This window comes from Macrotis lagotis, chromosome 3 (assembly GCF_037893015.1).
Source record: "Macrotis lagotis isolate mMagLag1 chromosome 3, bilby.v1.9.chrom.fasta, whole genome shotgun sequence".
Lineage (NCBI taxonomy): Eukaryota > Metazoa > Chordata > Mammalia > Peramelemorphia > Peramelidae > Macrotis > Macrotis lagotis.
The window spans coordinates 90,579,646-90,607,591 of record NC_133660.1 but is presented as its reverse complement, the minus strand read 5'-3'; the positions used below and the strand labels follow the sequence as shown (position 1 = coordinate 90,607,591).

At 35.6% G+C, this 27,946-nt stretch overlaps 1 pseudogene; it reads right to left on the bottom strand.

The window, feature by feature from the left end:
* Positions 1 to 436: 436 nt before the first annotated feature.
* LOC141519158 (putative E3 ubiquitin-protein ligase TRIML1) overlaps positions 437 to 27,946 on the bottom strand; it is a 29,503-nt pseudogene continuing 1,993 nt past the window's right edge.

Below are 27,946 nucleotides of genomic sequence, written 5' to 3'. Positions count from 1 at the left end.
ATTATTAATTACCTAGAAATGTCGATTCAGACTTTTCATTAATCTATCCCTCTCTAGATTATATATGCATACACACAATATCTATGTTATTCTATTTCAGAAATATAGTTCTTATGTGTGATACCCAATTCCATGTGATATCAGAAAATAGTTTCCCTTTATGGATTGGTTTTATAGAGTATTGCAGTAGCATTCAGTGAAGTATCCATGAGGTGAGTCACACTTGGGTTTAATACAAAATGAGGCACATTAATATTGATACCAAGTATAACCAAGATAGATACCATTATTTGTTTTTAATAAGAAAATATAACTTTATTGACCATTTCATCTTGAATTAAATGAATAGAAAGTAATTTTCAGAGTCAGTTACAATCACTTGTCATTGGGAGGTTCCCATAGTAATTAGCATCATTGAAACATTAATAATCCTTTATTATTTATTCTTGGGGCAGATAGTGAGTGATGCAGGAGGTCCTTCTTCATTATGAACGCAAATAGAGAAGTAAGGGCAAAGAGGTTCTCTAAAGATGACATTTGGAGGGCTATGGATAAGACTTTCTGCTATGACATTGTAAAATGCTACATGCCCCTTTTCATAATCAAGAAAAATGCCTATTTTTTTTATAGGCTTATCTACACGAAAGGCATCATGTGGTTCCCAAATGATGAAGTCATCTCCAGATTTAAAGCCTTCTAGGGAAATTATATTATCAGGTAATATGGAGAACTTCTCATTTTGTCTGATTGACTTTTTACAGATGCCTACTTCCCACACTTCATTATCTCCCAGTTCCACTTCCCAGTAGTGTTTGCCTGAGGTAAAGGTCCTAGCCCCCAGTACAATGGAAGTTTCATCATTGTCAGGCAGTTTCCCTGGGACACTTCTATACCTGACATACTTCAAATCTTTAGACAGGATGAGATAAGGGCTGGCTGTTTCAGGATCCAGAGTTATATCCCCTAGACAAAAAGGGGAAATTGATAATTAGCCTTGGTTTGCAATCTCACAGTATGACATTCTAGACACAATACATTTGGGAATAATATAAGAATACCTGAAGGAGTTATCCTGCCTCTGACACTTATACTTGGAAATCACCTTAATTTTTTGGTGGCACAGTTTCCTTGTATGTCAAAGAAGGTAGGATTCAAGTATCTTAAGTTTGAAGAAATTTGTTGAATATGTAAGAATAGTACAGGTCTTAGAATTTAGATAGAATGTATCTGAAGGACATTTTATTGGCATAATAATTTTCAGTATATTCTAACACAGGTGGGGAGTGTAAACATTCAGTCTTTGGTGGAAACAGCATTTTTCTATGGACTTTTTAAAAAGACTAACCAAAGGAGAGATTCATTCTTTTCAATTCTTCCATAGCTTCATTGTTCTGTGGAGCTTATAACCTATCAGAAGGAACTTGAGACCCATAAATAATTACAGTCAAGATGATGAAATTGCAGCACACTAAACATAAAAAGAGTTATACGTTTAGATGAAAGGAGGAAGAAAGGGAAGAACAAACTCAAAATGGGAGGTAGATATGGAAAAATGAAAAAGGAAGGAAAGAAAGAGGGAGAGTAATGATGAGAAAGAGAAAGGAGGAGATTAGAAAAAGAAATTGGAGAAGAATCAGAAAAGCATACATATTTGAACTACAAAACTACTTGAAAACCTCTGAAGTAGAGTTAGGGGAAGTGATTTGAGAATGCTGACAAGGAAAGAAGGCAGGACCTTGTTAAAGTTATTGAAACATTTCCCTTCCCTCCCATGTTATCTCTTTCATTCCTTTCATTTTAGGGGAAGATGAAATCATCTTCCTTGCCTGAAATTTTGTCTCATACTATTTTCTTTATCAGATAACCTGTTTCTTATGATTCTCAAAATAAATCCTGCCTTTCCTCGGGAATATTCATTTTCAATCATTTCACCCTACAAATTTCTTCTTTCCCTTAGTCTTTATTAAAAAAATAACTCAAGACTGAGAAATTTTGGCTAATTCCTAGTACTTCTATACAGTCTCAGAACTTGAAATAAAATCTGAAAGAAAGCTCAAGTACCGAAAGATTCTTTTTAATATTTTTTGTTTTGTTTTGATTCAGAAGATGATAAAATTGAAGCTACCAAAAATACTGCCAAATTACCCAAGAAAACTAATAAAATGAAAGAGGTATTGAATATTAAAGAATTCTAACTGAATTAAATTATAAAGAATGCACTATAGACTTCCTTCCAAACACTTCCAACTCATTTTAAATGATGATGTGTTGATGTTTGTCCTTCATTCTTGAAGACATCAAGGAAGTGAACTGAATTTGAGTGAGGAGGCTGTGCTAAGTCACTAGGCTCACTTTCTTCTCTATAACTATCTGGATCCAATGACCAGAAATGAATCTTAATGATTGGAGATGGACCCAGATGTGAAGTAATCAGGGACAAGTGTCTTGCCCAAGGTCACACAGCTACTTAGTGTCAAGTGTCTGAGGCTGAATTCAAAGGTCTGTCCTGACTCTTAATGCCAGTGCTCTATCCACTATCACCTTGCTGCCCCCATTCTTTAAAATGATGAAAGAAGCAAAATAAGAACAAAAATATACCTTAAGAGTAGGGTGGAGTCAAGATGATGGCATGAAGGCAGGAATTCTTGGAAAGTCATTCCTCAAAAAAACTCCCAAACTGTCAAACCTATCCAAAATTTAGAGTAGCAGAACCCACAGAAAGACTGAGTGATGCAATTTCCCAGTCCAAGACAACTTAGAAGTTCCACAGGAAAGGTCTGTTTCACTGGGTGGTGGGGGTGGGGGGGGGGCAGGTGTAGAAAAAGCCTCAGCATTGCACAGCCCAGGGATTACCTGGAACAGCTTGAAGAGGTGTGTGCAGAGTGAGCACCACCCTCAGAACAGCCCTGTGGTGAGAACTTGCAAGGGGTATTGGGGAAACCAGCCTGTACCTCCAGAACATAGCCCACAGACAGTAAGGGGGTTTAGGGAGACTATAGAGGTTTCTTTGCTTGTTCTGCGGCAGGACTCTGCTGTTTGCCCCCGCTCAGATCCAGGTTGCAATTTGGGCCCTATACTACCATAGCTGAGCAAGGATCCTTCTCACAGTTCCAGGGCAGAGGGGAGTGCCTATGGTTATCCACATATCAAAGCACAGGCAAGAGAACAGTCAGAGCCTCTCATAAAAACCTTGGAGGAATTAAGGTTTCAGTGGGGGGGGGTCCCAAACACCCCCTTCCCCAAAGCTTTGGAAGTGTGGTAAATGATTCATAGGCTGAGGAAATGAGCAAACAAAAGAAAAGAAAGAATCTGATCATAGAAAAGTACTTTGGTCCCATGGAAGTTTCAGAAGATGACAAAATTGAAGCTTCTGTATTCAAAGCCTTCCAAGAGAAATAGGAAAATGGACTCAGGCTATGAATGAGCTCAACAAAGACTTTGAAAAGCAATTAAGGGGGCAGCTAGGTGGTGCAGTGGATAAAGCACCAGCCCTGGAGTCAGAGTACCTGGGTTCAAATCCAGTCTCAGACACTTAATAATTACCTAGCTGTGTGGCCTTGGGCAAGCCACTTAACCCCATTGCCTTGCAAAAAAATCTAAAAAAAAGTAATTAAGGGAGGTAGAAGAAAAATTGGAAGGAGAAATGAGAGCAATGCAGATAAATCATGAAGACTAAATCAGTAGCTTAGTGAAAGAAATATAAAAAAAATACTGAAGAAAATAATGTTAAAAACCACTTTAGGCCTAATGGAAAAAGCAACACAAAAGGCAAAAGAGGAGAAGAATGCCTTAAAAAGCAGAACTGGACAGCTGGAAAAGGAGATAAAAAAGCTCTCTGAAGAAAATAACTCCTTCAAAATGTAGAATGGAACTAAAGGAAACTGAGGACTTTGTAAGAAATCAGGAAGAAATAAAACTATTCCAGACGCCCCCCCCCCCCCCCCCGCAAATTAGAAGAAAATGTGAAATATCTCATTGGACAAACAACTGACCTTGAAAACAGATACAGAAGAGATCATTTAAAAATTTGGGAGCTACATCAAAGTCACAACCAGGAAAAGAACGTAGACTTCATTTTTCAAGAAATAATACAGCAAAATTGCCCTGAGATCCTAGAAGCAGAGGGTAAAATAAAAATTGGGGGAATTTACCGGTCACCCCTGAAAGAGATCCCAATAGAAAAACTTCCATGAATATTATAGCCAAACTCCAAAACTTCCAATGCAAAGAGAAAATACTAAAAGCTGTCAGAAACAAGTACTTCCAACTGTCATAGCTCTATAGAAAGGATCACAAAGAATCTGGCAGCATCTATGTTAACAGCTCATAGGGATTGGAATATGATATTCTGGAAGGCAAAAGATCTTGGGTTATAACTGAGAATCAACTACCCAGCAAAACTGAGCATCTTCTTTCAGGGGAAAAGATGGACTTTCAATGAAACATGAGACTTTCAAACTTTCCTATTGAAACAACCAGAGCTGAACAGAAACTTTGATCTCCAAGAAGAGGACTCAGGTGAACCATAAAGGGGGTGGACAAGAAGGATTATTTATGAGAACTTAATGATGTTGACCTGTTTCTATTCTTGCATGGGAAGAGGATATTGATAATTCATATGAACTTGCTTATTTATAAGAGCCATTAGAAGGAACATAGGAAGGAGCTGAATATAATGGTATAATATAGTAAAAAAGATGGGAGTCAGTGTGTGATAAAGGAAAGTACTGAGAGGAAGAAGGGGCTAAGATATTTTACATAAGAGTCAAGTAAAAGCTTTTTCTGGGTGGCTAGGTGGTGTAGTGGATAAAGCACCAACCCTGGAGTCAGGAGTACCTGGGTTCAAATCTGGTCTCAGACACTTAATAATTACCTAGCCGTGTGGCCTTGGGCAAGCCACTTCCCCATTTTCCTTGCAAAAAACCTAACCCCCCCCCCCAAAAAAAGCTTTTTCAATGGAGTGGAATGGGGGGGCAAGGGGGAATGAGTGAGCCTTCAATATCATCAGAAATAGCTCAGAGAGGAAATAACATACATAATAGGGTATAGAAATCTATCTTACCCTAGAGAAAAATGAGAAGAAAGGGATGGGATAAGGAAGAATGGGGTGGGGGAGAGAATGGGAGTATAGGTGATAGAAGAGAGGAAAGATCAGGGGAGAGAGTACTCAGATACAACACACCTTTGAACAGGGACAGGGTGAATGGAGAGAGAGAGAGAGAATAGAATAAATGAGAGTGGGAAGGAATGGAGTGGAGGGAAATACAGCTAGTAACAGCAACTGTGGGAAAATTTTTGAAGCAACTTCTTTGGTAGATTTCTGATAAAGGCAACTCATCCCAGAGACAGAGTTGTTGGAATCTGAACACAGACAAAAGTACATTTCTCTCTCTCTCTCTCTCTCTCTCTCTCACACACTATTCTTCAGGTTTCTCATCTTGGGGAGAGGGTGAGGGGAGGGGTTATGCTTATTTCCATCAACAAGATTATTGTAATAATATAAAATAAAGAAAAAATATAAAAACTCATGGGAATTTCTCATATATAAATTGAGATTGATATGGGTGACTTACTGTGGTAGCTCATGAGCACTTCTCTCAAGCCAGTAATGGGGCAAGTGCTCCAGCAAAGAGTAGTCATCTCTGGTTCTAGAAGCAGGGACTCCTCATTCCTACAAACAGGACATACTTGGTTACATTTTCCTTCAAAACTCGAGAGACCTAGCTGGATCAAATGCTTCATTTTATTCCAGCAAACTAAACCCTGATAAACTCCTTGAAACAAACAGACTCCACATATATTTATTTTTGACATAATTGACCATAGAATGGAAACTTACCTTTCCAACAATCTTTTTTTATCCTAAGGGGTAAAATATGAGGAAAAAAAGACAATTAATATTTGTGTTTTAATCTATTTCTAGATGTTTTCTTTCTCAGAAAGCCCAGACACACCTTCTCAGTTTTGTCACTCTCTTAGAACTTTTCTAGAAACATTATAATATATACACAATTTAGGTCTGTTCCAAATTTAGAACTAGTGTTTTTGGTTGCTCTCCAATTGTCCTCATGCCTCTGCCTCCATCCTGAAGATGGAGAAATGTGCGAGAGAAGCCATTCTGCCCTGTCCTTTTCTCTATCTCCTACATTGAAAAGATTTCTGATAGAATCCAACTTGAAAGAGACAACAGGAAACAAGAAAATTGAAAAAAATTTGGTGATCTAGGAGACTGGTAGTTGATGATTTTATAGTTGGTGTGAATAGAATACATGAGCTTCAAGACTGAGGAAGTATAGTCTCATTTATACAAAAAATAAAATTTGAATAGAACTCAGAAGCTCCAACTTGACCTCCTTTTCAGGGTCCTTTTGGTAAAGAAGCATTAACTATTCATGCCAAAGCCCATAGTTCCTTCATTGGAAATTAAACAATAGGTAATCATTTATTGGGAGTAAAAATAGAAACTTAGAATTATAAAAACCCTTAGTGCTCACCTAGGCCAATACATCATTGATGTGTGAATGGTGTCTAGAGAACTTCACAAAAATGGCCAATCTGTCTGCTTGAGAGGCTTCCCATGGCAGGAAAATTACCACATCTAAAAGGCAGACAAAATTATTTTGTACATCTCTGCAGAGTGATAGTATGACTTGAAATAGGACTTGGAGCCATTTAGACATGAGTTTAGATATGTGCTATATCTGTGACCCCAGAGTAGTCTCTCAATTACTCTGAATCTCACAATCCTTAGTAGGATAGGGATAATAAAATTTCTATACCTTAACTCAAGGATGACAGTGACTCACAGATCACATAATATATTGGCCACATTGGAAAGTCAAAAGCACCAAACTACTTAAGAGTATTTATGCAATTAAGAATGTTTTTTATACAATCCACTTATTCTAGATCTTTCTTTTGGTGCCTAGGAACAAGTCTAATTCCCTACATATAGACCATCAAGTACTCCAGTAAATATATTAGCTCCTCCCTAATACTTCTTCAGCTTGAAACCATTTTAATTTCTTAAATTTTGTTCCTTTGAGATAGATTTCAAAATCCTCTCTCCTACTCAGGACTATTTTCTTCTTGACTCATTCTACATACTAAACAGACTTTCTCAAATTCTGCACCAGAATGAGAAACCAAACCTCTAAATTAATAATTCTCAAATTTGGTGGTTGGAGAGAGGGGAGAGTTCATTGGAAGTCTCCTGAGCTGGAAATGGATTCTCTTCTCAGCTGCTACACAGAGCTAGAAATTCCTTGATTCTGAGAAAAATTAGGCTTGGCATACTCCTTTCAGCCCCCCCCCCCCAATTCCCTCTTCCCCCAACTGCTCCTTCAAACTAACATTTTGTGACATTTTATTTGCTCTTCATTTTTTTTTTTAACTTAAATCCATGATATCTTTTTTTTTTTTTTTTTGGCAAGGCAAATGGGGTTAAGTGGCTTGCCCAAGGCCACACAGCTAGGTAATTATTAAGTGTCTGAGGTCGGATTTGAACTCAGGTACTCCTGACTCCAGGGCCAGTGGTCTATGCACTGTGTGACCTAACCACCCCATGATATCTTTCAAGTAAACGGTCAGCTATATATAAGTCTAGATTGTTTCACTCTTTAATGTTATTTGTAAAGCCTAGTGTAGTATCTGTTCACATAGCTACTTTATAAATGCTCAATTGGTTGCTTTTCTTAGTTTTTGCCTTTATTCACAGTCATATATAAGCTTGGTTCTGGGATTTATAGAATCATTAACCATTCCTTCTAAAAAGGATCATTTACCTATCTTCCTTTTCACCAAAGAATTCAGTATGTGATAACTCTGGGAAAATCAAGAGATTCAAACTTGTTTATGTGATTATAGATTTAAATTCAATCCAATATGGGACAGGTATTGAAATTTATAGGATAATCTTGTATTGAAGTTGCCTGGCCTGAAAAATCTTTGTGTTACTTACTGTCTAGCTAGGGAAGATTACCAGCCAACTCTGCTCCTCAAAAAACAAATGCAATTGGATAATGAACTGACCGACCCACTTTGCCAAAAGGTCCCAAGATTATCTCAGTGTTCTGAAGTTGACAGGGCATGTACCTTCTGCTCTTCATTTCTAATGCAATAGTATATATCTGTCTTATGAACTCACCTGGAGCATTTCTGAGGGTTCCTTATCCAAGTTCTCCTCTATTTCTAACATCATTCGTTGAAGATCTTGGATTTGTTGTGTTAGTTTGGCCTTGTTTTTCTTAAGTTTTGCCAGGCTGTTTTGGTATTCCTCTTCCAATATTTGCAGGCGTTGCTTTTCTTCATTCTGGAAGAACTGGTATATTTTCTCATATTCAAATCTAGTTGATTGTTTAAGATTATGTATATCCACCTGTCTCAAGAGTAATTAAAATAAAGGAAAAAAAGTGAAAGATCCATGATGGAAGGGGTAAGTGGCAGATATTTGCATTCTCTATGAAATTTCATTCTGTATGAAATAGTATTAGGTATCTAAAAAGATTAAGGAACCCTCATGCCAGGCACAGATTTTTGACTGTTGGATCCACATCTTCCATTTCAGGATTTATGAGGTAAATTGTTTCTTAAAGATCCTTTTCTGAAGAGAAAAATAGAGAAAAATAATGGATAAAGGAAAAGTTCTTAAAAGAAGACCAGAATTCATTTTCCCCCTCAAAATATTTAAATGCTGTCTGAAACACATTTTTTCATATATTTATTTTAGTAATTTACATGAAAACAAAGTTATTCTACTGGTAATAGGAATCAAATTGTTCATTTGCAATTGTGATAATATATTTCATCACAGATCATGAACATGAATTTGCTCCTTTGCAAAACCGTGATTTTTTCCTGCCATTTTCATCAATACCTGTTCTTTCTAAGGTCTCAAAGTGACAGTGTACCTCATTCCTTTTCTTCACAAGAATATAGACACTGACCTTACAAAATTCTTCTCTATTTGTCACTGTAGTTAATGCAGTTTTAAAGTCCTCTTCTTTTTCACGTAAGATATTATGTATCTCCTTAAGCTTATTCTGCAATAAAAATTTTTTCAAAACAACTTTTTTAGAACAAAGATCAACATTATAAATAACTCAATACAACATTTAAAGTCTATCAAAGATCTGATGTATTTTATCCCTTGGGTCTTCTCTGAGAGCTTGGCACTTTTTATAATTTCATAATGTTAGAGATGAGGAAAATCAAATAGAAGAATTTGGAAATCCAAGTGAGAATGAATAAGGCATGAATTTGGTTTTGAAACCATAGATAGATAGATAGATAGATAGATAGATAGATAGGAATTCTTTAGATTTGCCCTTAGGCTGTAGAGATTGACCTGTGTGTCCAACATGACTGTTATCCCAAGTGACTAACAAAGAGAACTGAATGAGAAGACAGTAGTTCTCCCTTGGGATTGATCATTAGTAAGCAGTCAGTTTTAAAACCTTATTTTAAAATTTTTTTTTAAGATTTTTGAATTTTATAATTTCCCCCTTAATCTTGTTTACCCTCCCCCACAGAAGACAGACTGTTAGTCTTTACATTGTTTCCATGGTCTACACTGATCTAAACTGAATGTGTTGAAATAATTACCTAGCTGTGTGGTCTTGGGCAAGCCACTTAACCCCTTTGCCTTACAAAAAAAACCCCCTAAATTGAACGTGTTGAGAGAGAAAAATCATATCCTTAAAGAAAAAAATAAAATATAAGAGATAGCAAAATTACATAATAAGAACTTTTTTCCTCTAAATTAAAGATAATAGTCTTTGGTCTTTGTTTGAACTCCACAGTTCTTTCTCTGGATACAGATGGTATTCTCCATTGCAGATACCCCAAAATTGTCCCTGATTGTTGCACAAGTAGTCACTCTTACCTTGCATATGTCAACAGCCCTGTCCATGGGAAGTACATGATGTTCCTTGTGCTCTGGGGCTAATGAACAGAACTCACAGAGGACTCTCTGGTCTTCCTCACAGAAGAGCTTCTCTCTTTCCCAATGTTGCTCACAGATGGACATGTTCAGCATACTCTGCAGTAAATGAGTTCTCAGCATTTTACCAGTGGAAACCAGGCTTTGGAGAGTCTTGTTGAGAATCACGTTGTTGAATTTTATGATTCTTCTACATTCTGGGCAGGTTAATGTTGCATCAACTCTCTCCCTGTACTGGAGAAGACAATCTCTGCAAAAGCTGTGGCCACATTTAACAGTCATTGGGTTAGTGAAATAACCCAAACAGATGGGGCAAGTGAGATATGCCTTCATATTTTCGATTAAGCTTTTGACATCCATGTTCCTAGGCCTGAGAAGGATCCAATGGAAACATTTAACCAGGAAGACTCTAGAGAAGCATGGAAAGAATTACAGGAATAGATGCTGAGCAAAAGGAGCAGAACCAAGAGAACATTGTACACATTAACAACATTGTGAGTAATCAGTCTTGATAGAGGCAGCTCCTCAGCAGTTCAGAGAACTAGGACAACTCTGGGAGACCTCTTATGGACAATACCATCTACATCCAGATGAAGAAAACAAAACAGAAAAGCTACAGAATCTGAAGGAACACTATATTCACTTTTAAAAGTTTATCTTACATTTTTCCTTCCTATCCCATGCTTTTCTTTCCCCTTAGTCCTAATTCCTCAAATAGAAAATGACTAATATATAAACATGTTAAACATAAATGTACATATACAACATTCCCTAAACTGCTTACTACTGAGGGGAGTGGGGATAACTTATCATGGAGGGTGGAAGAAAATTATGTAACATAAATATGCATCTGAACTTTTAGAACATGTAACTGGAAAAATAAAAAATAACTAAGAAAAAAAGGAAAAAATTTGACCAGGGAATTCATGTACTATACAAGGCTACTCAGAACTTTTGTATAGATTATATAGAGGGATTTCATCACATTTTGAGTGGATTGATCAGGGATACTAAGAAATCATAATTTCTAATTATGTAATATGACAAGGCAAGAAAAATCCCAGCTCATTATGCCCATACTCCTTTATCTTCTTCTTGAGTTACTTATCAAGATGGTGCTCATATCTAGACCTTCAGACAAAATACTTGGTCCTCAATTCTAAGCAAAGGTGATATCTGATTCCTTCCTTCTGCTATAGATAATACTAGTTCTTGAACTCTATAATCAACAGTTTTCAAATTGAATTTTATTTCTTTGTTTAGTCTCTCTTTTTCTCAGCTCAAAGATGAGAACTCCAGCATTTTGATAATTCTTTGCTTTCAATTTCTGGTAGAGGACTGAGTTCTCAAGTTTGAATCAGCTTTGGTTCCTATTATTCAATGGTTCACACCTTGGCTCTTCATGTCAGAGATATCATCTGGATCTTATTTTTTTGAATTATAAAGATTTATTTTGAGTTTTACAATTTTTCCCCTAATCTTACTTCCCTTCCCCCCCACCCCACAGAAAGCAATTTGCCAGTCTTTACATTGTTTCCATATGGTATACATTGATCCAAATTGAATGTGATGAGAGAGAAACCATATCCTTAAGAAAGAAACAAAGTATAAGAGATAGCAAGATCAGACAGTAAGATATCAGTTTCTTTTTCTAAATTAAAGGTAATAGTCCTTGGTCTTTGTTCAAACTCCATAGTTGTTTCTCTGGATACAGATGGTATTCTTCATTGCAGACAGCCCCAAATTGTCCCTGATTGTTGCACTGATGGAATGAGTGAGTCCATCAAGGTTGATCACTGCCCCCATGTTGCCGTTAAGGTGTGCAGTGTTTTTCTGGTTCTGCTCATCTCACTCTGCATCAGTTCATGCTAATGCCTCCAGGCTTCCCTGAATTCCCATGCCTCCTGGTTTCTAATAGAACAATAGTGTTCCATGCTGTATATATTATACCACACTTTGCTAAGCCATTCCCCAAGTGAAGGACATTTACTTGATTTCCAATTCTTTGCCACCACAAATAGGGCTGCCATGAATTTTTTTTGTACAAATGATGTTTTGACCCTTTTTCATCATCTCTTCAGGGTAGAGACCCAATAGTAATATTGTTGGATCAAAGGGTATGCACATTTTTGTTGCCCTTTGTGCATGATTCCAGATTGCTCTCCAGAAAGGTTGGATGAGTTCACAGCTCCACCAACAATGTAATAGTGTCCCAGATTTCCCACAACCCTTCTAACAATGACCATTATCCATTCTGGTCATACTGGCCAATCTGAAAGGTGTGAGGTGGTACCTCAGCAAAGCTTTAGTTTGCATTTCTCTAAGTAATGATTTAGAACTTTTTTCATATGGCTATGGATTACTTTGATCTCCTCATCTGTAAATTGCCTTTGCACATCCTTTGATCATTTGTCAATTGGGGATAAGGCCAGAGATATCTTAACCCTCAAGTCATCAAACCAATAGTCATTCAACAGATACAATTATTATTATTATTATTATTATTTGTTTTTTGGAGACATTGTGAAACTTTCAATATTGTCTAAAAACCATTTCTTAAGAGAGGAAAGTACTAGAGGGAAGGAAGAGAAAGTATAAAATAGCATCAAGAATATAATTTTTAAAAATGTCTTTTCTCAATCTTCTATTCTTCTTAGCATTAATTTCATTTTCACCTTGATTAAAACTGTCTTATTTAATATAATAATCTTTTTAATACTATTATTTCTTTCCAGGTCTTATATTTGTGGAATTTCCTTTTGCCTATTTTGGTCCCGATTATGACTTCTCTTACTTAGGGCTTAACATTTTCCTGACACATAGCTGCAACTTACTAAATTTTTTTTGAATAGGGAAAAAATATTTTATAAAGGAAAAGTTCTCAAAAATAAAAAAAAATAGTTGGATTCTTTTCCCAAAGTCTATTAGTAGTCCTGGTTCTGTTTTTCTTTCAAGAAATTCAGCAAAGTAGTAGTTATAGAGACTGTTGAGTCATAGAGTTGACACACTCTGGAGAGTGATGAGTAAGATCAGAAAGAGTTTGAAATGTCAACCTAGAGGCAGGTTGTCTTCTAAGCACTCCATTTTATCAGTATCTCTGTTCTGCACTGGACCCAGTCCTGAGATGCTCTGGAATTGTAACTCAGAAAAGCAGTCTGCCTTGTCTTATCACTGAGTTCTCAGTCTGTATCAATAAATGTCCATTCATTAATTTATGTCTATTTTAAGGGATTGTGTTATTTGTTTTTGTTTATTTAGTTATTGATCTCACATAAGGCTCTCTTCATTGTTTCTTTATTTTTAGCATTTTAAATAGTAATTTTTCCAATTACAGGACAAGATAATTTTCTTTCTTTTTTTTTTTTCCTTGGAAGTGATTTTAAGTTTACCATAAGTCTGACCAAAGATCTCACACATACCTGAAGTTGGAGCAATAGAGAAGGTTGACCTGAAGGGAAAAGTCCCCTCCATTCAGTCTGTGCATGTGAAAAAGATTATATCTTCATATAACCCAAGGACCCCACTACCCTAAAGCAAATTCACAAGATTCCCTTAAAAGTAATTTTCCTGGGCCATGCCCAAACCAGTGATAGTGAGGGACACCTCTAGTTGGTACAGTGGGAGGGTCTGAATTCCTCGACCTCCATCTCTTTTGGGGAGGGGGATAGAAATGGGATGGAGAATCTCAGGTGAGTTTCTGAAGGAGCTGTAATATTTTTGGTTTGTTTTTATACATGTTTGAATAAAATTGCCAAAGTTTTACTCTCTTTCTATATATGACTCCTGGGGGTGTCTGTGTGAAATTGAGTAGGGAGACCCCCTCTTCTGTACTTCTGTACTCTGCCCCAAGTCCCTCATAGGGAAGGGCCAAGATAATTTTCAATATTCTTTTGTGTAGGATTCCGAGTTCCAAATTTTACTCCCTATTTTCCCTTCCCTCTTTCCCAAAACAGCATGCAATCTGATCTAGGTAATTCATGCACAATCATTTTAAAGATATTTTCACATTATTCATGTAATGAAAGAAGAAAAGAAGGGTAAAATGACAAGAAAGAAAAAGCAAAAGACAATAAATCTTTCATTTTTGTCCCCTCCCTAACAGCAGTTCTTAACTGGACAGGGATGGCATTTAAAAAAACGTGTGGAGAAAAATATTATCTTTCCAAGAAACTTACCTCTAATTTTGTCCTTCTCTAATATTCCTCTCTGGTTAGATAATGCTTACTCTTTCCCTTGAGCTCTGGAAGCAAAAGTTTGAATACTGAATTATCAGTCTTCTTATATTATTTCCTTTGGTTAGGCCCTCCCCTTTACTCTATCCACAAAAGGTGAGAACTCTTATATTTTGATAGTATTTGAAAGTCTGCTATAGACCCGAGTCTTCACCTCTGTCTTTTTGAATAGTGATAGTGTTCACAGCTAGGTCCTTCAGGCCAGAGTTGTTTTGTACCCTAATTCCAAGTAAGGCTTGCTTCCAATTCCTTCTTTCTGAGATATTCTTCTTAGGATAGATATTGCTAGTTCCTTTCCTTTTGCTCTATCATCAAAAGTTTTTAAGGCTAATTTTTATATATTTTCCTTTGTTCAGTTTTCCTTTACTCTGTCCAGGAAAGATGAAAACTCTTGTGTTTTGATAAAGCTTCCAATCTCTGGTATAGGGTTGAGTTCTCACCTTTGTATCAGTTTTCCATACAATTATGCATTGGTGTTTACACCGTGATCTTTCTAGTCAGAAATATCTTGCCCCTTAATTCAAACCAGAGGGCACTGAATATAACAGACCCAATTATTAATTGGACACATAGTGAAGTTATCAATACTGTTTTTAAACTCATTTCTAAAGAGGGAGAAAGTCTATAGGGGCTGAGGAAAAGTATAAAATAGCAAGAAAATCAATTTTTTAAAATGTCTTTTTAATCCTCTACTCTTGTTATTAATTTCATTGTCACCTTGATTGAAGCTGTATCATTTAATATAGTATTCTTTATAATTCTGTTATTTCCTTCTGGAAATTCCTTGGTCCTCATTTTGCTTTATCTTTCACTCAGTACTCGACATTTTCCTGACACATAGTTGCAGATTACTAAAATGTTTCAGAAGGGCATCCTTTTGCAATATTAGTTTAATTCTTCTCCCAAGACATATAGTGATTCTACTTCAACTTTTCTCTGAATGAAAGTTCAGGAAAGTTATTCAGTTACAGAGGCTGTTGAAACATGAAGTTGACACTCTGGAGAGTGATAAGGAAAAGGGTTAGAAAGATACTTTAGATGCATTCTATATACTATTTATTTTTTTACTGGCAAATCTGTTCTAGCTTGGCCCAGGGTAAGATGATCTGGAACTTGATTCAGAACAGTAGCCGCTGTTCTTATTTTCATTGAATTCTCAGTGCTGTATCAACAAATATCCAATCATTAATTTGTCTTTTTTATTGACTGATTTATTTTAATGTGTGTGTGTATCCAAATTCCAAAACTTCCAAATCAAAGAGAAAATTTTAAAAGCTGCCAGCAACAAATAGTTCAACTACCGACACTCTATAGACAGGATTACAAAGGATCTGGCAGCATCCACATTAAGGGCTCATAGGGATTGGAATATGATATTCCAGAAGGCAAAAGATCTTGGTTTACAACCAGGAATCAACTACTCAGTAAAACTGAACATCTTCTTTCAGGGGAAAAGATGGACTTTTAATGAAATAGGGGACTTTCAAAACTTTCTTATTGAAACAATCCAGAGCTGAACAGAAAGTTTGATCTCCAAGTACAGGACTCTGGTGAACCATAGAGGGAGTGGAAGAGAAGGACTAACTATTATGAACTTAATGATATTGAACTCTTTGTATTCCTGCATGGGAAGAAGATATTGATAACTCATATGAACTTTTTCATTTATAAGAGTTGTTAGAAGGAGTATATATAGACAGGACATATGGAGTGGAATATAATGATATAATATAGTAAAAATATGGAGTCAATGAATGACAAAGGAAGATACTGGGAGGAAGGAAAAGGAGATGAAGAAGAAGCTAAGAAATTTCACATAAGAGTCAAGAAAAAGCTTTTTCAATGGAGTGGAAAGGGGGAAAGCAAGGGGGAATGAGCGAGTCTTCATTCTCATCAGAAATGACCCAGAGAGGAAATAACATACACACTAAATAGGATGAGGAAATCTATCTTACACTAGAGAAAAATAAGAAGAAAGGGATGGGGATAAAGGGGAATGGGGGAAGGGAAGGAAGAAAAGGTGATAGAAGAGAGGGAAGATTGGGGGGAGAGGGTACTCAGATTCAACACACTTTTGGACAGGGCCAGGATGAAAGGAGAGAGTAGAATAAATGAGAGTAGGGAGGAATTATTTTCAGTTCCAACTTCTCTCATCCCCTCTTCTATTTGTAAAGCAAGAAATATGATCCTTATAATACATCTGATGTCATGCAAAACATATATTCTCAATCAACAATGTTAAGAAAAAAATTTAAAAATATAATTCATATTGCAAAGTTCATCATTTCTATTTCTGGAGGTGGTCATTTTCCTTCATGAATCCTTTGAAATTATCATGGATCATTTTTATTGATCTGAATTGTTTAGTCATATATATATATATATATATATATTCAACACAATATTGCTCTTATTTCTTATGATAGTCTCCTTATTCTGTTCACTTCACATTAGATCAGCTCATCTAATTAAGTTTTTCTTATAGACATCCACTGTTATTTCTCACTATATATTTTTCCATTACAATCACCTAACACAACTTGCTCAGTCTGTTCCCAAATTGATGAATATCCCTTCAATTTTCAATTCTTTGTCATCACACAAAAAGGTGTTATAATTTTTTTTAATGTATGAGTTCTTTTCCTTTTATCTCTTTGGGATACAGACCTAGTAGTGCTGGGTCCAAGAATATGTACAGTTATGTGGCCCTTTGGTCACATTTTCAAACTGTTCTCCAAAATGGTTGAATTGATCCACCTCTTCATCCTATTAACTAGTTTTACTAATAAAGCATTAATATACCTATTTTTCACAATCCTCTTCAGCATTGACATTTTACTTTCCATCATTCCATCCAAAAACAAACTAGATGATTTTGATTACATTAAAAGGCTTTTGCACAGACAAAACCACCCAAGATCAAAAGAAATGCAGTAAACTGGGAAACAATCTTTACAAATAATATTTCTGACAAAAGACTCATTTCTAAAACATACAGAGAACAGAGTCAAAATTTTAAAAAAGCCATTCCTCAATCGACAAATAGTCAAAGGATATGCAAAAGCAATTTACAGATGAGATCAAAGCAATCCAATCATGAAAAATTGCTTTAAATCATTACTTATTAGAGAAATGCAAATTAAAACTTCTGAGGTACCACCTCACACCTCTCATATGTTATAATAGCCATTCTGATGGAGATGGGTTTGTACCTCAGAATTATTTGTTTTTGACATTTTATTTTATTTGACATTTCTCCCATTCTCAGAGATTTAGATAATTTTTTTCATTTGACTAGTGATATCTTTTACATCTTTCAGTGAAAACTGCTTGCATATGTCTGACCATTTTAAAATTGGGTATTGGTTCTTGCCTTTTTACTTAGTTCTGTATATTTGAGAAATGAGACCTCTATTTGAGAAATGCTATAAAATTTTCTCCAGTTTCCTGCTTTCCGTCTATTTTTTGCTACACTGATTTTGTTTTGGCACAATCTTTTTTTAATCCATGAAATCAAAGCCTACTTTACCTAGGTGATTCTCCTCATTTCTTATTTGGTTATGAACTCTTTCTTTCCTTAACCATAAAATCAAGTAAATTTTTTTCATGCTCCTCTAATTTGCTTATATCACCTCATGTGTAATCTCATGAATAGAAATCCATTTTAGATGTTGCTTCATTTGTTTAAAATATAATGTATCCCATAGTAGTCATCAGACAACCATCTACTGGTTACTTTTGGAACACGTAATGAATAATAGAAGAGTATTTTTTAAAAAACAGTAAGGTAGAGAAGCAAGGATGAAGGGGACCTTAAAAGGAAATTTTTAAAGAATTGTAGATGAGGAATCTGATGGTGACATTATAAATTACAATATTTATTCTTTCATAATCTAGAAAAATACCCACTATGTATAGAGGCTGGCTTACATGATAGTCATGGTTCAGTTCCAGAGGAAGAAATCATTACTAGATTTGAAGTCTATTTTGTATATTTGTATCCCAAGGTAACTTGGAGAACTCCTTTTGACTTACTAAATATTTTTATAGGCTCCTTTTCCATTCTGTCTTAGCTCTTGTAAATGTTTCCCTCATTTGAAGCACCAACTAACACATTAATAGTTTAGCCAAATCTATTTTGATTGTCAGTTTTTTCCTGTGGAACATTAACACCTTAATATTCTTTAAATCAGAAATGAGGATTGGTTGTTTCAGGATCCAGAGTTTTATCTTCTGTAAATACCAGAAGATGGTTAATCAACTGTGGTATCCAGAACTAGAAATAACTATTTCCCTAATACTGAGAAAAATAAAGCATGGGATGTTGGTCTCAATCTTAATTATTAAAGAATTCTTTGGGGAATTTTTCTGTCTTTTTATTTTCATTGAAGTCTACTGATGACTTACAAATAGGAGAATAGTACAATTAAAAGTTGATTTCAGGTTAAGATGAGTAGTAAATTTTAAATTCTAGAGGTGAGTCTGTTAAGTGTGTGTGTGTGTGTGTGTGTTATGGTTTCCTTTAGTAGTTTGGAAAAGCCTATGGAACCCTCCTGGGGGGGGGGGATCTTTTAAATGGAAGAGTAATATAGATATGATTAAGGAAACTAATTTAAAAAACCACCCATAGACCTCTCATTAAGAGCACTAACTCTATAGAAAAAGTTGCAAGTAAATTCATATGGAGAAATAAGAATTCAAGAATTTCCAGGGATTTAATGATAAAAAGTGCAAAAGAAGGTGGCTTAGCCCTAGCTGATCTAAAATTATATTATAAAGCATCAGTCATCAAAATTGTCTGATATTGGCTAAGAAACAGAGTGGTAGACCAGTAGAATAGACTAGGTGCAATAGCAGGAAACAATTATAGTAATCTGCTGTTTGAGTCCAGCTATTGGGATAAAAACTGCTAGCAAAATTGGAAGTTAGTACAGAAGAAACTTAGATTAGACCAACAGCTCACACCCTATACCAAGATAAGATCCAAATGGATACAGGATTTAGACAGAAAAAACTACTATAGGCAAACTAGAAGATCAAGGACTAGTTTATCTGTCAGATCTATGGAAAGGGAAGCAGTTTATGACTAAGGAAGAGATGGAGAACAACACTAAAAACAAACTAGATGATTTTGATTACATTAAATTAAAAGGCTTTTGCACAGACAAAACCCACTGTAACTAAGATCAAAAGAAATGCAATAAACTGGGAAACAATCTTTACAACTAATATTTCTCACAAAGGATTCTTTTCTAAAATATACAGAGAACTGAGTCAATTTTTTAAAAAAGGCCATTCTCCAATTGACAAATGGTCAAAGGATATGCAAAAGCAATTTACAGATGAGGAGATCAAAGCAAGCCACAGTCATATGAAAAATTGCTCTAAATCATTAGAGAAATGCAAATTAAAACTTCTGAGGTACCACCTCACACCTCTCAGACTGGCCAGTATGACCAGAAAGGATAATGATCATTGTTGAAAGGGTTGTGGGAAATCTGGGACACTATTACATTGTTGGTGGAGCTGTGAACTCATCCAACCTTTCTGGAACTACACCCCAAAGGGCAACAAAAATGTACATACCCTTTGATCCAACAATATAACTACTGGGTCTATTACCCTGAAGAGATGATGAAAATGGGTAAAAACATCACTTGTACAAAAAATATTCATAGCAGCCCTGTTTGTGGTGGCAAAGAATTGGAAATCAAGTAAATGTTGGGGAGTGGCTTAGCAAACTGTGGTATATGAATGTCATGGAACACTATTGTTCTATTAGAAACCAGGAGGGATGGGAATTCAGGGAAATCTATAGGGATTTACATGAACTGATGCTGATCAAGATGAGCAGAACTAGAAAAACTACTGTATACCCTAACAGCAACATGGGGGCAGTGATCAACCTTGATGGACTCACTCATTCCATCAGTGGAACAATCAGGGACAATTTGGGGCTCTCTGCAATGGAGAATACCATCTGTATCCAGAGAAACAACTGTGGAGTTTGAACAAAGACCAAGGACTATTACCTTTAATTTAGGAAAAAAAAACCCCTGATATCTCATTGTCTGATCTTGCTATCTGTTATACTTTATATTTCTTCCTTAAGGATATGATTTCTCTCTCATCACATGGATCAATGTATACCATGGAAACAATGTAAAGACTGACAAATTGCCTTCCGGGGGAGGGAGGGAAGTAAGATCAGGGGAAAAACTGTAAAACTCAAAATAAATAAAAAGAACCTTAACTCTAAAGCATTTTCAGAATTAAGGTACAGGATTCAAAGTTTCTGAATGCAACTCAATATGCTTGTAGAAATAGATTTATTTCAGATCTTTTAATTGGGGCAGCTAGGTGGTGCTGTGGCTACTGTATACACCCTGGAGTCAGGAGGACCCGAGTTCAGATTCACATACTTAATAATTACCTAACTGTAATTAGGGCAAATCATATAACTCCATTGCTTTGCAAAAACAAAACCCCCCAAAAATCAGCTCTTTTATTTACATAGTATTTTAAGTTTCACAAAACATTTAATAAGAGGCTGGGTGACACAGTGGAAAGATGGAATTGGAGTGGAACCAGAGGAATTTAGTTCAAATCCTACCCCTGCTGTTTATTATCACTGTGACCTTGAATAAGCCCCTTAATTTCTCTGGGCCTAAGTTTCTTCACTTATATGAAGTTGTATTTTATGGCCTCTGTTTTTCCTTCTGTTAACCTACTGTATATTATCCTCATCTCATAGATGAGGAATCCAAGAATTGAATAATGAAAGTAATTTGCTTTAGGTCGCTCAGATGTGTCAGAGACAGACCTGAACCCCCAATTTCAGCCAAAGTTTAATTCCATTTCTGTTATATTCTGCTACTCCTCAGGGAAAGAAAACACATAGCTTTCAATGGTACTGTCAGTGAGATAAGACCAAATTGGCAAAATTAGAAGAATTTAGGATAACATGTCACACAGTTGTTTTCCGTTTTGTTTTGGTTTTCCCAAGACTGCAGCATCCTGAGGGCAGGGTTACTAACTTCGGATTGCTATCATTGAATTCTATCCTTCCTTGGGTTTCTGGATTTCTAGCCCCACTAGAGTTATCTAGTGGGAAAACATTGCTTCCTTTCCTCATAGAACATGAAAGGACCATTAGCAATGGAAAGAACATTTGACCAGGACTCAAGGTCATAGATATCATTAGAAAGATCTAATGATATCTGTGACCTTGTCCAAGTCACTGAATCTCTTTGGACTCCAGTATCTTTCCATACATAAGATAAAGGGATTAGACAAGATGATCTTTATGGTTTCTTCTATGTGTTCCTACCTTTCCAGTGAAGTTATAGTATAAGGGAAAAGCAAAGTATGTGTGTATGTGTGTGTGTGTATATGTTTGTGTGTCTATGTGCCTTGAAAGGACAAGGTGAAACATATATGACATAATAGAATGGGAAAAGTTAGCTAGGGGTTTCTTAATCACTTTTACATATGTCATGGACTTCTTTGGGCAATGTGATATTACCTAGGTATTCCTTTACAGAATATTTTAAAAATCTTAATGCAAGATACATATGCTTATAAAGGAAGTCAAGTCAATTATATTGAAATATAGGTAGTGATGAACTTTTTCCAAAGTTCACAGACCACAGGTTTAATGGAAGTATAAAGTCAAATAAACTCTAAATTTGGAGTCAAATCTTGAGCTTCCAATACTCATATTTATGGAATGTGATCTTGACTTCAGTGTCTCCTTCTATAAATTGAGGGGATTAGGTTAGACAGTTTCTATGGCCCTTTCTGTCTAGTGTGACATTATAATAGATATGGCTGGGCAGGGAGAAGGTCCAATACATGTACAGGTATTACCAGAGGCTAGCAGGCCAGAGCAAGTCAGGGGTGGGTGGCATTATACTCCATCATGATAAAGGGCAAGACTTCGAGAAGCATGATAAAAAAAATCACTGAAGTGGGAGATTGAACATGAATGTTGAAACCAACACCTGACACTTACTTCTGTGTTAGCTTAGACAAAGCACTTAATCACTCATAGCCTTAATTATTTCATATGTTAAAATGAGGGGAATAGCTTAATATCCTAAAAGCACAGATTAAAAATATGAAGCACCTTAGAGATCATCTAGTCCAACTCCCTTATAGATGAGGAAAATGAGAACTGTTGAATTTAAATGATTGGTGAGTATTTAAGGTTTCTTGTTGAAGAGACAGAATTTGATCTCATTTACTTTGTTTCTAAATTCTGTATGCTTGACATTGTTTTATATTGCCTCTCAAATTATTTCCAATATTCCTTTCAGTACCATGTCTCAGGAAGAAAGCTGCATTCATTTCATCCACAACCCTGGTAGTATGCCTTCCAATTTCTGAGCAGACTTCACTGAATTGAAGGGTCTCTGATCCTTTCATCATATACCCTCAGAATTTTATGTTCTTGAGAAATTCTTGTTCTTAACTTGATTCAATACTTGACTTGAGCTCTTCCTAGGACTTAGTTTGGACCCCGTCTCATTTTTTCTGCTAGACTCAGTGATTATCTTAATCATTTGTATATATAGATTCCTTCAGAGAATAGGACACCTTCCAGTTCTAAAGTTCTATGACTTTATAGACAGAAGTCTTCCTGCAAAAATACAAAGAGAGGTAGTACAATATGACTCCTTTTTCTAAAATGGGAATATAGAAATGAAGAGCAGAGACCTCTATGCAATGCTGATTTCTAGTCTGAATCTTCACCAATTGTTTCCAGAGATGGTTCCCTTCAGCAGCTGCTCCTATTAATGATAACTTCCAGGATTGGCTTTGCAATGATTATTCACAAGGGAGTTGTATTTAGAAGTTGTTCTCACTTGTTATCTCTGGTCAGTACTGAATAGACCAACTATTTTTATAGAGTCCAGTGTTTTTAATCTATTTCAAGTAGCTTATTAATATTCCATGTTACTTTAGGTTAACCACTAAATCTCTTTGGGTATCCAATTTTTAACCATAAAATATGAATTGGATGAGAGTTTATCCAGTCCCTTCTAAATTTTATATTCTGTGATTCTGTGAATGTTTTATCTCTTTTTTAAAAATTTTTTTTGAAAGGTGGTGGGGTTAAGTGACTTGTCCAAGGTCACACAGCTAGGCAATTATTAAGTGCGTGATGCTGGATTTGAACTCAGGTCCAAAGGATTTCAGAGTCCATGCTCTATCCACTGTGACACCTAGCTGTCCCTCATTTATCTCATTTCCAAACAAAGCTAAGGAAGACTGATTACACTTGATAATTTTTATTTTTGGAAGGACTGTTTCAAAAGATTGACAGTTGACAAGGATAAGGCATAAGAAAACAAAATGGACATTCTCCAAAGTTGAACACAAAATTGGTGCAATGAAGGTTTAGTAAAGAAAGTGAGGTTGTAATGGATTAAAATGAAATAGAATTTGTGTATTCAGTATCAAATCATGGATAACTGTTCTAGGATGTAGAACAATCTAATAGTGAGTCAACAGTTTTGTCTATTCCAATTAGATCAAGAACAAAGAAATAATTTCTTTGGCCATAGAGTTTCCTAAGACATGCTCTGCATGACACATTAGCAGGAGGGACAGTGACTAACAGAGAAAGATGGCATATTGTTTTGTGATAAGAAAAAGCAGTTGAACATTTAAGGAGAATCCTGGCTATAATCTGATGCCAGACACTGGATTTTGGTGTTCTGACAGTCCTACATGGAACTTCAAAATAGTGTGTCAGGTATCATAGAGATGTTTCCTTTGGAAGGAATTATGAATCCTGATATTTCATCTGTCAGTTGTTCTATCACCTGAAAGTACTTCACTGATTCCATTCACCTCCTTACTTACTAGTGACAAGATGGCTGATGACTTGAACCCTTCACATTCTGAAAATCCTGTCTAATACTGATCAGATTCTGAGGGATTCTATCCATTTTAAAATAATGTATCAAGACGGTAAGTTGGAAGCAAGTACATTCTTGTGCAGATCTTATCTGATTTAAAAATATATCTGGTTCTTTCAAATGCATAAATATATGTAATATATGTAATAAAGTATTTAATACTTTTTCAATGCCAGGCACTCTAAAGACCAGAGGTACAAATTCAAGGAAGCAAGATAGTTTTACTTTTCAAAGATTTTACATTTTAATGGAGGAAAGATAATTCATAAAAGGGAAATAGAGACCAGTGGAAGAACAGCAGCAGGATCTGGAAATGGCAAGGACAAGATATGAAGTCAGTGCCTAGGGACCCAGGGACAGAATTCAAGTGTATCCTTTGGTGATAAGATACTGAAAGATGAGGTCAATACATTCTCAAAAATGTCAGAAAATGTCCTGAAGTTCTCCAAATCATGACGACAATGATGATAGTAATAAACAGTATTTTCTATACACCAGACACAAACCATACACAAACTCATTTGAAGAAGGCATAATTATGCTCATTGTATAGATGAGGAAACTAAAACAGAGTTTAAATAACTTGTCCATAAAACATCATCATAGAAACCTTATGTTTTAATATAGGTTAGTAATTATATGTTCAATTTTTAAAGTCAAGATTGTGGATTTCTTTCCTCATGGCAATTGAAAACTCAGAGGGATGAGAACAGGAAATTGGAAAGCATACTCTGACCTTGGATGCTTTCTGCTGGTGTGGGATAAAAGTGTGAGGGTCTCTAAAGATTAATTGGGCAATTTAATGCTATTTATCCCCCTCCACCTTAATATAACTTACTGATGTTTAAGATGTTGAGAAATTTTATCAGTTATGTGAACTATTTTTGTAATTACAAAGTTATACCTACAGTTATTTGGTTATTTTTGTGAAATATAAGAATTTCACAAATATTAGTAAAAATATTTAGAGTTACTGTAATATGTTAAAGTCTGGAATTAATAATTAAATACTTAGAAGGGGTAATGAGGGGAAATATCTAAAATCATGACCCCTTCTGGGTTCATTGAAAATTCCTGAACAATGTATTAGAACCAAATATAGATCTGTAGGTATATGTACAATAAGAATGGAAAAATTGTTTTATAGTATTTAATAATTAATATGTTATTCTTACTTTGTTGCATTTGGAATTAATAAGATACAAAACCATCTAAGATATTCTAATGGTTTGAAAGAATCCTGAAAGTAATCTGTATAAACATTCATTCACCTCTGATGTCACTAGAAAATTACATAAGCTTCTTTTGGAAGTTCTCCCATACCCTTCATGAATTTCATATCAATTTTATATTATCATCCTTGAACATATCAGGAGGTTCCAGTTATGTATGTAAATTAGGATTATTGTAGTTATATATCCCAAAATGGTGGTTGTTTGCTTTGAAACAAGAACAACTGAATAACTTGGGAAAAAAATAACTTGTCCAGGGTTACCTAGCTAATAAATGTCTAAGGCTAGATTTGACCTTAGGTTTTCTTGACTCCAGACCCAGCACCCTATCTATTGTATCAACTGGATGTTTTAAACCAAATATCACATTGCAAAGGAAAACAAACAGAAGAAAAACCAAGTAAACACAATAAGAAAATTACTATTTTTTTGAAACAAGTTTTATGAGGAAAATTTCTCTTTTTTTAGTTCCCCGAGATTATTCTACTCTAGGCAAGAATCAAATCAACTGGAAGACATCGTGTCATCTAGAAATTAGGCCAAAACTAGAACTGTGAGTAGTATCTGGCTACTCCTACAGCAGGGGTTATTGAGTCGTTGATGACCTCAAAAGTCATTTACAAAATGGTTTCTGCTTATCAAGATATTAGGAGATATCCTGCTTCTGAGAATCAAAGCCCAGCAAGCTGACTGTGCATACCAACAATCCTTTGTGCTCTGGTTGATCTCATCCTCTGGATGACTTCAGACACAGCAAAATTCCAGAATTGTTTCTTACCAGCATTAGGCAGTCTGAGTTACTTTTACTGCTCATTGTCAAAGCTTCAGTTCATTGCCCAGGCATGGGTATAAATATTAAGATCTTCCCATAATGCCTCAGATCCTTTCCAACAAGGGCAGGGTCCTGATACATGTGAATTTGCTTTCAAGTTGTTTTCGTCATTCAGAAATTAAATAAACTTATTTGATTCTTAACTCTCCTATGTCTGGCCTGCTTTGTATAGCTCTGACTGTTGTCAGGTTAGACATAGGTTCCAGTTCAGTTGATATATATGGAGTAGCAGAACAGGTGCCTAAGTTTTACCAACATTTAATCATAGTTCATCATTTTCTAGAGGGAAAAGGGATAGCCTTAGGCACTCAGCATATGATTTTAATAATATAGGGAACTATCTGCTAAGGAAATTCTCTCTACAAAAGTAGGTTTTTACCTTTTCTTCAACTTATAAAGAGTTGTCTAGAGAAGAGATGTCAATCACAGCTCCAGTGGTGAATACTGCTCAAACTGGATTAAATGTAATTGGGAAATATTTAACAAAACAAATAAAAATACAATAGAACATCAATGTTAGTATGTGTTTTCCTAAGTTAATATAGGATGGGTAGGTGATACAGTGGATAGAGCTCTGGGCCTGAAGTCAGGAAAAACTTATTTCCTAAGCTCAAATTAAACCTCAGACACTAACTATGACTCTGGACAAGTACCTTAGTCCTGTCTACCTCACTTTTCATATCTATAAAATGATCTAGAGAAAGAAATGGCAAACCACTCCAGTATCTTTGCCAGGAAAACCCTAAAATGGAGTTATAAAATGTAGAATCCAACTGAAATGATTGAACATCAACAAAAGTGAATCTGCACCTTGTAGCAATCTTTATGCTCCTTAGTAGGTCTCAGTTTCTATTTGAGTTTGACATCACTGGACTAGAGCACGGTACTAAGTCAAAAGACTCGCCCAGTGTCACCCAGTAAGCATATGCTGGAAGTGAAGTTGGGATCATGTATTCCTTGCTCCAAAACCAACTAGAGGGATAAGACTCACATATAAATAATAATTATTTATTATATCCTGATATGTTCAAGAATGATACATGTATATACATGCATGTACATGCACACATGCATATGCATATATACACACATGTGCATGTATAGGGTTGATATGAAATTCATGAAGGGTCTGGGAGAACTTGCAAAAGAAGCTTATGTAATTTTCTAGTGACATCAGAGGTGAGTATTCATACAAACTATACAAAATATAGGCCTTACTCTCCTCAAAATCACAAATCAAATTATTTTTGATGGGTTCTATCTCTTCCATCTTCCCTTTCAAGATCCTATCCATGCAGTCTCCTTCATCCTCTCAACCTTGTAACATTTCTTTCCCCCCCTCTCCATTCCCCCACCTTGTCCAATGCCATCTATAACAATAATAAAAACTATCCACTATTATGTTACTTTGTAATTGAACAAATTGAAGCTGAGAAGACATGACTTTTATAGGATTGCATCACATAGATCTAAGGGAAGCCTTCCTAACCCTCCCCAAATCATTTCTTTCTCTCATTGAATCACAAGGAACAACAACAAATAACATTTTTTGGAACCAGTTTGTACTATGAAGACAAGAAAGTTCTGTGTTTTTGTTTTGTTTTGTTTTGTTTTTTTTTAGTTCCCTGAGATTGCTCTACCCTAGGTAAGAATCAGATCAACTGGAAGTCTCAAGCCTGAGTCACATGCATTGTCTTCATATGTAGCCACAATTTAGACAGATAATATCTCATAGTTATTTTGAACTTTAGGTTTCACAAAATGCTTTCCTCATAACAAATCCA